General features: G+C 53.9%; 1 protein-coding gene across 2 annotated transcripts in view; it reads right to left on the bottom strand.

Moving 5' to 3' along the window:
• The window catches only part of LINGO1 (leucine rich repeat and Ig domain containing 1), a 153,352-nt gene that overhangs the window by 17,233 nt on the left and 125,439 nt on the right, over window positions 1-10,680 (bottom strand). The window lies entirely within an intron of this gene.

Here is a 10,680-nt window from a genome sequence, read left to right as displayed (position 1 = left end):
TAAACAAAGGGTGAGCTTGCCAGCTGAGGGCTGAATCACTCCAGCTCTCTGCTCCCGCTCCTGCCCACTCCTAGACTCCCATAGGTGCAGACCCTGGCTCGGCTGGGAGAGTGGGTGCCCATCAGGTGTGTAGCCCTGCATGGGCTTGGACATAGGGTCCTTGTGCCACAAAACAGAGGGGCTGAGAATGTGTGTGTGAGTGCACACGCTCTGCTCCTGCCATCAAGGAAACACAACCTGGCCCCTCTCAGTGGTCCTCAGACCTTCACTCAGTGTGGATCGATTCCTCTTATTATTACGGCTATGGCAGGGATGCCATCGATGTTAATAGCACTTCACAAATACAGACAAAGCCGGCAATCTGAATGCAGCCAGAAAAAACAAACACAGGAGGACAAAGGACGGGCTAAGAGCCGTTTTTAATGCTTCCCCCCCACCGTTAAAGCCCCACGCAGGGCACAGCATATTCAATAATAACACTCTGGAGTAATTCCTGGCATTGTCTGGTGTGAGAGAGTGGAAATTTCACCTCAGCCCTTCCACAACGACACGGCAAGCACGCCATGCAGGCAGCACTGGTGGCATGTGAGAGCGATGCTATGCGCTGCCTGGAAGCAGGGGGCCTTCCAAGACCGTCTTTCCCATTTCGGCTCTGACGGCCACCCCACCCTGCGAGTGAGGCGAGTGGCAGAGGATGGGCTGGGTGTGCAGAAGCAGGGACGAGCTGCTGGGCTAAGATGGCATCTATGCACACCTCTGCTATAGAACAGCCCTGGTTTGCTCTGACAGCTACAGTGTACATTTTGGCCAGCAGTGAGGTGAGGCGATGGGGAGGGTGGGGAGTGCAGTGAGAAGAAAGCATCATTTAACAGCCACTCTCCTCGCTGGAGCACCAAGGCCCTTACCCACAGTGCCAGAGTGTAAGAGAAGCCAGTAAAACCAACCTCCCTCAAGGAGCAGCACTGCCATTTGGGCTTTTCTCTCTTTAGCTCTCACCCCACCTCATGGACAACACTTCCTCACCCCAACAAGCCCCAAGGACACCTCGGACAAAGGCAGATCCTGGCAGCAATGAATCTTGTTGATCTCTGTAGGAGGAACTGCACTGGCCCCTGCTCAGAAGCCCCAAAGGCTCCCATGTTTCTGCATTTACTGACCCATCATGACCAGTGAGCTTATTGTTAAGGTCCCTGAGGTGTTGTAGCACGGGTGACAGAGCACTGGGGACAGCCAGAAGCCCACAGCCAAACCTCCCTGGGAGCACCATTCCCTCCTGTCCCCACTGCCAGCCGGTAGCTATGTGCATCTGTCAGCTTTGCAGCAGACATGCCTTTTTTTCCCCTCCCATCACCTTTACTGGCCTCACCCATGCTGTAGAGACCAACTCCAGCTGCTGTGGGTCAAACCCTCAGCTGGGTCAACCTCCGTTTTGAGGCATGAAGTGACTCAAAGTGCCCTGGCCCTCCAGGTGTGACTATCCCTTGCTGACCTCCATGTAGCCCCAGAATGCGGAGGACACCGCAGAGCAGCTCAGCTCACAGGCCCTCAATGAACATGTTCCTCTTTAAAACCTGCAGGGAATGGCAAGAACATTTGGGTGTCCATCTGCAAGGGCTTGTCTCTCAGCCAGATGCTCCAGCTCTTTGCCACTGCCATCCTCAGATGAAAACGGGCTGTGGCAGATGGTTCCCTTCTGTTGGCAGGAGGCAGGAGTTTATCCCTGCTCTCAGCTCCCTCCTGGAGAGGCGGCACCTGCACACTGCATGAGGGACCCAGCTTCCCTCCTGGGCAGTGGGGAGTGGACCTGCCCCTTAATGGGGCGAGCTCAGGCATGCTCATCTCCCTTGGTTTCAGTGCACGTGTCCAGGAATCCCACAAAAGGTCCAGAAAGGGCTGAGCTGGCAGGAGGGAGGTGGATTTTAATTACTCCCATTATTATTATTATTGTTCCTTTTCTTTCAGATTTTCACACTTTCGCCCGTAACAAGCTGAACTGAGAAAATACATGCAAATGCCAGGCAGAGATAAGATGTACCACACCTTGAAGTACTGCCAGCTCTGGCTCTGGGAACGCCAGATCGGCTGTCTGCCCCTCCAGGCTCCTCCCTTTGCCATCAAGGACAGGGGGAGGGTCTGTGCCCACTCTGCCCCTGCACATCTGGAGAGGAGGGTACCTCACATTTCCCCTACACTCGACCAGAAACCAGCTCCTCAATCCTGCCCAGTAGGATCCTGGATCCCAACCAGTCCTTGGAGAAGGCAGTGTAACCTTCTGGCTGCTTGGGACAGGCGTGGATACAGACCTCCCCTGCCCTCCTCAGCGCTGCTGACCTCCATCAGAACCTGTTCCTGAGGATGGCTGTTCCACTGGGCCCCTGCAGATGCAGTCAGGGAGAAATGTGCTCCCAGATCACGTTCTTCCTTGGAGGTGGTGACATTTCAGGGTGTGTGGGGGGAGTGGGACGAAGAGGCAAGGCAGGATATTCTTGCTCCCCCATCCCCACAGCCATCTGGATGTGTGCTGATGCCTCCTCACAGCAGGCTGAGTCAGTCCAGTGGCTTCTCATTATCAGCTGGAGGGAGTCCAAATTCTGCATTGTACGGCTGCTCCTCAGTGAAACTGAGGATCATTATCAAGTATTATCATAATGGTTTCTCTCTCTACTGTATTGTACTTCTCCCTGCCCTGGTCAGCTGATTGATTTGGAGCAGAATGATCCAAAAATCTTTCGATCACCAGCTGTCCCTTTGGGACAGCTGTGGCTGGAGCCACGCAACGTCACCCTTGACATGGGCTGGGGCTGTGCAGGCCACAGAGGGGATCCCACCACTGTCCCCACCACAGCCTCACTTGCTGGAGGCTGCAGGCGTGCAGCTGAGCCCATCTCCAGACATCTCTGTCCCACAGAAAGTGACATGAGAGGTAGGAGATGCCATGCTCATGCCTTGCCCATCTCAAATCATGACGTGACCTCCATGATGCTCTGGAGAATAGGCATAAAGCAGAGAAAGAAGCTTTTCTGTAGGCTCCCTCACGCAGGTGCTGCTGAAGATTGGGATGAGCTGTTGGTGCACAGGGGCTGCCCCAGTTCAGCTCACCCAGGTCTCTGCCAGGGCACTTTTTGAGTGACCCATTTGAGTTCAGGGTGTGGAAATTAGGCCTTACTACACAATGTTCTGCCATGGAGAGAGGCCACAAGTCCTCATGTCAGCCTGATTCTAGTGCTGATAGCTCGACTGCTCTGTCGAGCAGCCCAAACATGTGGCATGAAGGGCTGAGGGAAAAGGCTCCATTAAGTTCTTAAGCTCATTGACACATATACAGAAGGTATTAATAATATCAAACACCTCAGTGTCTATTGTAGCCCACGTCCAGGACATGAAAGATAATTTCTGGGACAAGGAAGTTACGACAGTGACATCTTTTTAACAGCTTGGTGTAAGAATAGGAGCCGCACAACAGGACAAAGAGCAATGATTAAAGGTCTTGGCACAAAGGAGAGAGGGCTTGGTGTGCACCACAAGTGTGGAGGACATAAGAGTTGTGTTAAATGCCACACTGAAAAAGCAAAGGCTGTGTTGGGCATGGAGGATGTGAAGGTGGTGTGGGAGCCATCCCGCTGGGGCTGACTCACAGATGCTTGGCAACTAACAGAAAGGGGTCAGGGTGCCTGGAGGGGATGAAGTGGGTTCCTCACCTTAATGTTGAAAAGAAGTTTGGCCCCTACCTAGTGTGGCAGGCAAAGATGAGCATGGCTTAGCTGGGGCTGCAGCCAGCCCAGCAAGCAGCGCAGGGAAAGGTGATGAAGAAGAGCAGGGGAGGGAGCCAAGCTGCACTGGAGGCTGGGCAGAGACCGGGGAGCAAACATATCAGTCAGGGAAGGGGAAGGCTGGCATGGGGCAGGGCAAGGAGGAAGTTCTGCTCCCTGAAGGCCAGAGCCAGAGAAGCAGGGGCAGCAGACCAAGCACCCGGATACTCTCAGGGTGTAATTATTACTAATACCCTCAGTGTTTCTTTGCACACATACGTGCTCCCCTAATGTACACTGCACATGTAAACAGTCTCCTAGTGACATTTGCATGCCCAATTACATCTGCATATAATTGATTTACATGCACAGTTGGAGAGTGTTTAAAACACTGGAGCCTGCTTTGCTCTTTCCCACGGCCACCTCCCTAAACCCCGGCTGGAGGAAAAGCACCTCATGCTGGGGCCAAACCCTGTCCCAGTCCTGCCCTGCAGTGGTGTGCAGGGAGAGCCCAGCAGTGGCACATGCCAAGTGGGATGGGCTCAGAGCTGTGCCCTCTCCTGCAGCTCTGGCATCGGCAGCGACCCCAAACCCGACCCCAAACCCAGCCACAGCATTTGCTGTTTGCTCAGCTCCTGTTATAAGTGACTGGCGCCTTTCCAAAAAGGATTAAAAGCAGGGAGTGAGAAACATAAAAGCTCATGTAATTACGAGCAAAAAAAGCCCCTTAATAATTTATAGAGGGAGAGGGTAAATATCTTCATGTGTCATTCAAGTGTAGCTCATTGTCCCGTCTGGCTAATACCCAGCGTGCACGCATCACAGGCTTTATCCAGGAGGCTGTTTTGCCTTTAATACCTTTCATAAATTATTGAATTTATAAAGAGGAAAGCAGGTGTCATGTCACTCCTATAAACAGCTCGTTAGTTAAAACTAACGAAGGTGGGGAGCAACAGTTTCCTCCTGGCTTGTCTGTCTCCCCTCTCACAATCTGCTGTCACTGTGATGCAGCACCGTGCCTGAGCTGGGGCAGGGCAATGGCACTCACCTAAAACAATCTGGCAGCAGACAGTGGCCTGTGGCAACCCCACCCTCTGGCTTTCTGAGACCTGCTTGTGCCCTCCATAGAGGCTTGAGAGGGGTGAGGATGGAGGTGTGGAAGGATTCTTGGCTTCATCCCCAGCTTGCCTGCGGCAGCGTCATCACCTTCATGTCACCTGTGCTGCACCTCTGGGTGCAGCAAAGGGACATCAGCTCGTGGGAGTACCTGAGGATGCTCTGAGCACTCTACTGCCAGCAGGAGGGCAAGCGTGAAGATGGACCCTGAGGGCAGGACAGGCAGGAGGCAGAGATCTCCATGGCAGGAGGGTTGAGTACAGACCAGTCTCTGCCAGGAGGGTCCTCTCATTGCAACACCCACGTTTGCCCCATTTCCAGCAGCTCAGGGCCAGGACTCACTGCTCTTGAGTGCAGGGGATGTGGTTTCAGGCTGGCTGGGGGAAGCACAGCATCTCCCTGTTTTTTGCTGAGTGAGGCAGGGTGTGAGAGGCCACCTCTAAAAACGGCAGAGATGTGACTGAGTCAGGCAGCACGTGTCTAGGCAAGGGAGTCAGCCCGAGGACCCACGCACAGGAAAACCAGAGTGCGAGCCACCCACACAGCCTCCGCTGGGCAGCCGGGCCCCCCTGCCAGGCTGTGCCCCACACCCCTGCGCTGCGGGATGGAGCTGCTCGGGGAGCAGCTGGTTCGGAGGCTCTGCTTTTTGCTTTCACACCCAGAAGAGAGTCACTGAACCCCCCCACACACCCTCTCCAAATATAATACATATGCATTAAAGAACAGCTACAGAAAGGGGAGCCATCAGAAGTATTTTAAACAGTTTTGAGCTAGTGCCAAATCTGGGTGAATAATCTGCAACGCAAAGGACCCACGTGGAAAACGTTGCCAGGAGTGCCAGCATCCCGACGGGCACAGCACAGAGATGGGGATGCACGGAGCAACCCAAGCTGCAATTGCCAGCAGTGAGGCACGTCTGAGCCACATGATGAATGTTGGCCCCTGAAGAAGACCCAGCAGGGCCTTGCGGGCATGGGAAGAGGGAACTCAAACTATTGATAATCAATTAACTCCTTCAATTACTGCAGCTTAATGAGGTAGCACCAAGTCAGCTCTAATGAACATCAGTTTAATAGAGGCGGTTCCTCGGGCGCTGGTATTTGACTCAATCTTTACAAGGTAGGGAACGCTGCAAAAGTATCAAGCAATTAGTGTCACTTAACGAACATCCACTCCCTGCTCTCTGCAGCACGGGCTGCCCCTGACCCCCAGAGAGCAGAGAGGTCCTGCCCTGAGCCCAGCTGGTCCCCGGTGCAGTGGCCCACCAGCACCAGGATGGCCTGGGAGGCAGCTCTGCCACCACAGCTCTGTGGGCAGCAGAGGGCTCGTTTATCCTGGCAGAGCACACGGTTCCTGGGGATGCTGCTGGATACATTAGTTGCTGTAAGATGAAGCGAATGTCACTGGGCCCAGCTCTTCCCTAGAGGCAGCTATTTTTTAGGGTTTTTTTGGTGATGACAGCATAAGTGCCAAAACAAATGTCATTGCCCGCTGGCCCCAGTGCCTCCCTAGAAACCTGCTGGGTTCCGTGTAGCACAGGGGAAGCAAGGGGGGAGTGGAGGAGGGATGCTGCTCCCCTCAGCAGAGCAGTGTCCCTAACACGAGCCTGTCACAGGGGAGCTGTGCCAGGACCCCCACTGCACCCCTATGCCACAGCTGCAAGCAGGGCCTGGGGAAGCCCAGTGGAGGAGGGCATGGCTGTCCCTGCTTAGCAGGACACTGCTGATCCAGAGGTGGGGTGGGGATCCCCCAGAAAGCCGGGATCCCAGAGGTGCCATTCCTTGGGAAGCACGGTGCTGCACCGTTTTGGGGAGGGTTTACATACTAAGGAGCCTCCGGTGGAGTAAAGACAACCAGACATCTATTTTGGGTCTCAAAGCCAAAGGCTGTATTTCAAATCCACTAATCAGGTGAGAATACAGCAAATGTGTGCAACATGGAGCTGGCAAGGAGGGGGACCCTCTGGCTCTGAGCAGCACTCCCCACTCCACAGCAAGGGCCCCATGGCAAAGGCCCCTGGCACCCCATCAGCACCTACCAAACAGGGCTTCCAGGGGAAGGGTCCCCTTGCTCTCTTGGTGCTGAACCCCAAAATCCTGCTGCACTGGGTCTGTGCAGAGGGGCCCTTCCAGCATCTAAACCTCCATGGGCAGGGGCTGCTAGGGCCCCGCCTTTACCCAGAGCTGAACTGAGCTGCTGCAGGGGTACCGGTGCCTCAGCCACACTCCCCACAGACAGAGCAGATGGAGGGCACAGGCTGGCTTCCCGAACCCAGGTGTGTGGTGCAGGGGCTGCCCGTGCCCACGGATGCTGTGGCAGATGGAGGTGGATGTGTTGCTGCCTGTGCTGCCTGCTGGGACCACACAGAGGCTTGGCCACAGCCTCCCTGCCCTGCTTGAGATTAGGCTGGGAGCACAGTGGGTGGCTCCAAGGGCTCAAATGACAGGAGAGGCACAGGTCAGGTAATTCACTCATGTGGATGTATGTGTGTCTGTAAAAGCTCTTGGGTCTGAGAGCAGTTCCCAGGGGTCCAATGTGCATCTACCCTAAGAGTAAATGACCCTTGATCCAGCCTGAGGAGGGCAAAGGGGGGAGACATTCCTGCTCTCTCTGCCATTCCTGCACAGAGCTGGTCTACAGCTCGCATGGGGAGAAGGACCCAGGAGACCCACAATCACCAGTGCTGGCCAGGATAAGCCAGAAGGGAAGTGCAAGGCAGAGGATTGGAGGAAGAAGAAGAGACATGGGTAGACAGAGGTAGGGAAGGTAACAGCCCTGCGTGCCTGGTACACCCGTACAAAGAATCTGGGCATCTCAGTTCCCATGAGCAACTTATCTGAGACCAGAGTAATCAGCAACTGCCTCCACCTCTTGCCAATCTGACAGCACTAACAGCAGATGCCAACCTTGGAAGTATTGAACCTGGTGCCTAAAAGGATCTGTACAGATTCCCCCTGGTGCTGTCCAGTCTTTGGGTAGGCAGAGGAATGTTTGTCCCCTTCAGTCCTCCCAGTGCCCATTCATCCTGCAGCGTGAAGGGGATACGGGGTGCTAGTCCTGACTGGCCTCCCACAGACCACTTTGTCACTGTTCATAAGGGCCAGAAAAGGTGCTGAGAGTGAGTCTTGGGCATGTGAAATGCTGGGGGTGGCTGCTGCACCGAGGATACTCACAGAGCTGATTTAATGAAACAGCTACACAGTTCCAGGCACTGAAGATTATTCTTGTTTCTCATTTCTTTCCTTGTTTGGTTAACTTACTCAAAGACTAACTAAAATTCTTATGATGCTGGAGCAGCATCTTCACAGGGTTTTACAGAGGTGGAAGGGCAGCTTTCATGCTATCCTGGAGCAACTCTGCAGCTGGTTGGGCTTGCCAGGGGAGCAACAAGGGGCTCAGAATCCTGGCAACAGCCACTCTCTTCTCCAAAGCTGGCAGTGCTGCAGAGAAACAGTGCTGTCTGGAGGGCAGCAATGTCAAGGGCTGGCAAGCCCCAGGGTCCCTCCTGCCTTCTGCCCTCTCACATGTTGGCTTTGCAGCTTCTGGGCTCCATTTCACAAGGAGGGCTCGGGGACACAGGGAACTGAACCGAGTGATGGGGGAAGTCTCTGTGCACCTTCTGTTGCTATGTCCTCCTGCCCACGGGTAACTCCCACTGGGGGTGTTGCTCTAGTAAGCTCTGCTTCCTCGTCCAGAAGGTCCCGTGGCCATGCCCTGGTCTCCCCACAGTCCACAGACAAGCAACCTCACAGCATCCCTTGTTTCCCCAGGCTGCATCAGCATGTGTGGCAGAGTCTTCCCCCTTCCCACCCGCTCCTCATCAGCTGGCAAAGCCCCAGTGGTTTCCCTCAGAGAACGTGTGGTGAGACACAGCATGAAACAACTGCAGATAATTAGAGGATTGAATGGGGTATGGGAGCAGAGCAGGGAGCTTGCAACAGCCATAAATAGCTCGTCTTGCCGAGCTGCTTAACTCCTTGCTTGTTCTTGCCAAAGTGCAGACCCCAAAGGGATGGTGCCTGTGCATGAATAGGGGTGGAAAGTTCAGGAGCATATTTTTAAACCATTGAAGCTGTACTCAGGCTGAGTGATACATTATTGTCTCTGTGTGTCACTTGAAATGTCTTATGAATGCAAGGAGTAAAAAAAAAGCACAAATTTGCCTCTCTAAACTCCCACCCCTCTGCTTCTACCCAAATAACGTCAGGCTAGAGCTGACAGGTGAAAGGAAAGCACCACGGGGTAAGGCTGCTTAAAAGCAGCATGAAAAGCTTTTCTCTGGAAGGAGGAGCCCCAGCCTGTGGGGCCAGAGGGCAGCAGGACTGGCGGCAGGCACAGGTACCAGCAGACAGCAGTGTGCCAGAGCCTGCTAGGAAAATATTGGGGTCCCCAAGGAGTCCCCAGGAAGGGCAGTAGGGCTGTGTGCCTAACAGGGACATCCTCCATCTCACATGGGAGCAGGCTTTCCCCAGCCCCGGGAATACTGGATGTAGAGTCAGTGGCCAAGGGCAGCAAGAAAATAGGGTCAGCTAGTCTTGACTATTGTCCCAAAAGAACAAGGGACTACCCCTGCTACTCCACCCTGGGTTGGGGTAGGATGGTATCACCTCAGTTCTGCCTCCCCTGAGCCTCTGGGGCCTCTCTGGGTGTCTGGCACTTGGTGACAGTGACAGTCTACAGTCCCCGGGGCTGGCAGCCAGCCTTAAGCTGTGATTGGAGAAGAGATCCCAAAAAGCCTGACAAACAGCTGGAGCCATGGTGAGATACAGTGGGACAGAGGGAAAAAAAACAGAAACTCACTGGGAAATCATTTCTCTCTTAAATGGGGCTGATGTAATTAAGCAGCACGGGCTTTATGAATGATACCATCTCTGCCTCAAAACACATCATTACCTCTCTCCATTACAGCAGTGTTTTTAAATACATATTTCCTCTTCCAATGCCTGAGGAGAAGGCTCTGTGGCTGGGATGCCAGGATATGTTGCTAATCACCTCTTATTTCACCTAGTGGCAGGGAAGTGCTTGGTGCTGAGCTCTGGCTCTCCCACACACACACCTCTGCTCCAGGTCACTGCTACACACTCACCCCTTCCTCTCTTCTCTGCCCCCACCAAAACCAGAGTGGGTGATGGTGCTGAATCTGCATCCTCCAGCCCCAGAGGGTTTGAGCCTTCCTGTGCCCAGCTTGCCTGGGACATCAGTGCTAGGGGTCACCCCAAACTCCTCCACCCAAGCTATGTAAGCCCTTTACCATACTTGTTTTTCTTGTTTTACAGAACCCAGGGCTCAGGGGGATAAGATATTTCACTGACTGCTGACCCAAGTTGGTTTCCTCCCTCTGGCACCCCCTGCACCCCACAGGGTCTGGGTATTTCTCTCAGGCAGGTATAATTTGGGCATTCTGGTTCCAGACGACTCCCCCAGCCCATGCCACATCTGCCATGAGTGCTCACTGCAACAGATTAGAGAGGCCCGAGCAAGAACGAAGGGCTTTTGTACTAGAAATTGAAAGTTGATGGAGTGTGTCATAGGAAAATGACAACAACCTACTGTACCTCGAAAGACAATTATATTTCCTTCATTGGTAGTGATTGAATTTCTCCATCAGTGACACTACTAACGTCGTTGACACCAACAGCTCTCTTATGGAAAGGCTCTTTCCCAGCTGCACACCTGAATTTCCTTACACCTGCCCTCTCCTCAGCTACCTGCTCTGCTTCTTGTGCTTTGGCAGGACGTGTCAGCTCATGGCCAGTATAGAGACCACCCTCAGCTGGGCACACTCTCCCTCCCCATCCCTGTGCTTCTGCAGACC

The sequence above is a fragment of the Corapipo altera genome, unplaced genomic scaffold (genome assembly GCF_003945725.1).
Source record: "Corapipo altera isolate COAL_440 unplaced genomic scaffold, ASM394572v1 308, whole genome shotgun sequence".
Lineage (NCBI taxonomy): Eukaryota > Metazoa > Chordata > Aves > Passeriformes > Pipridae > Corapipo > Corapipo altera.
This window is presented reverse-complemented; position numbering and strand designations above follow the sequence as displayed.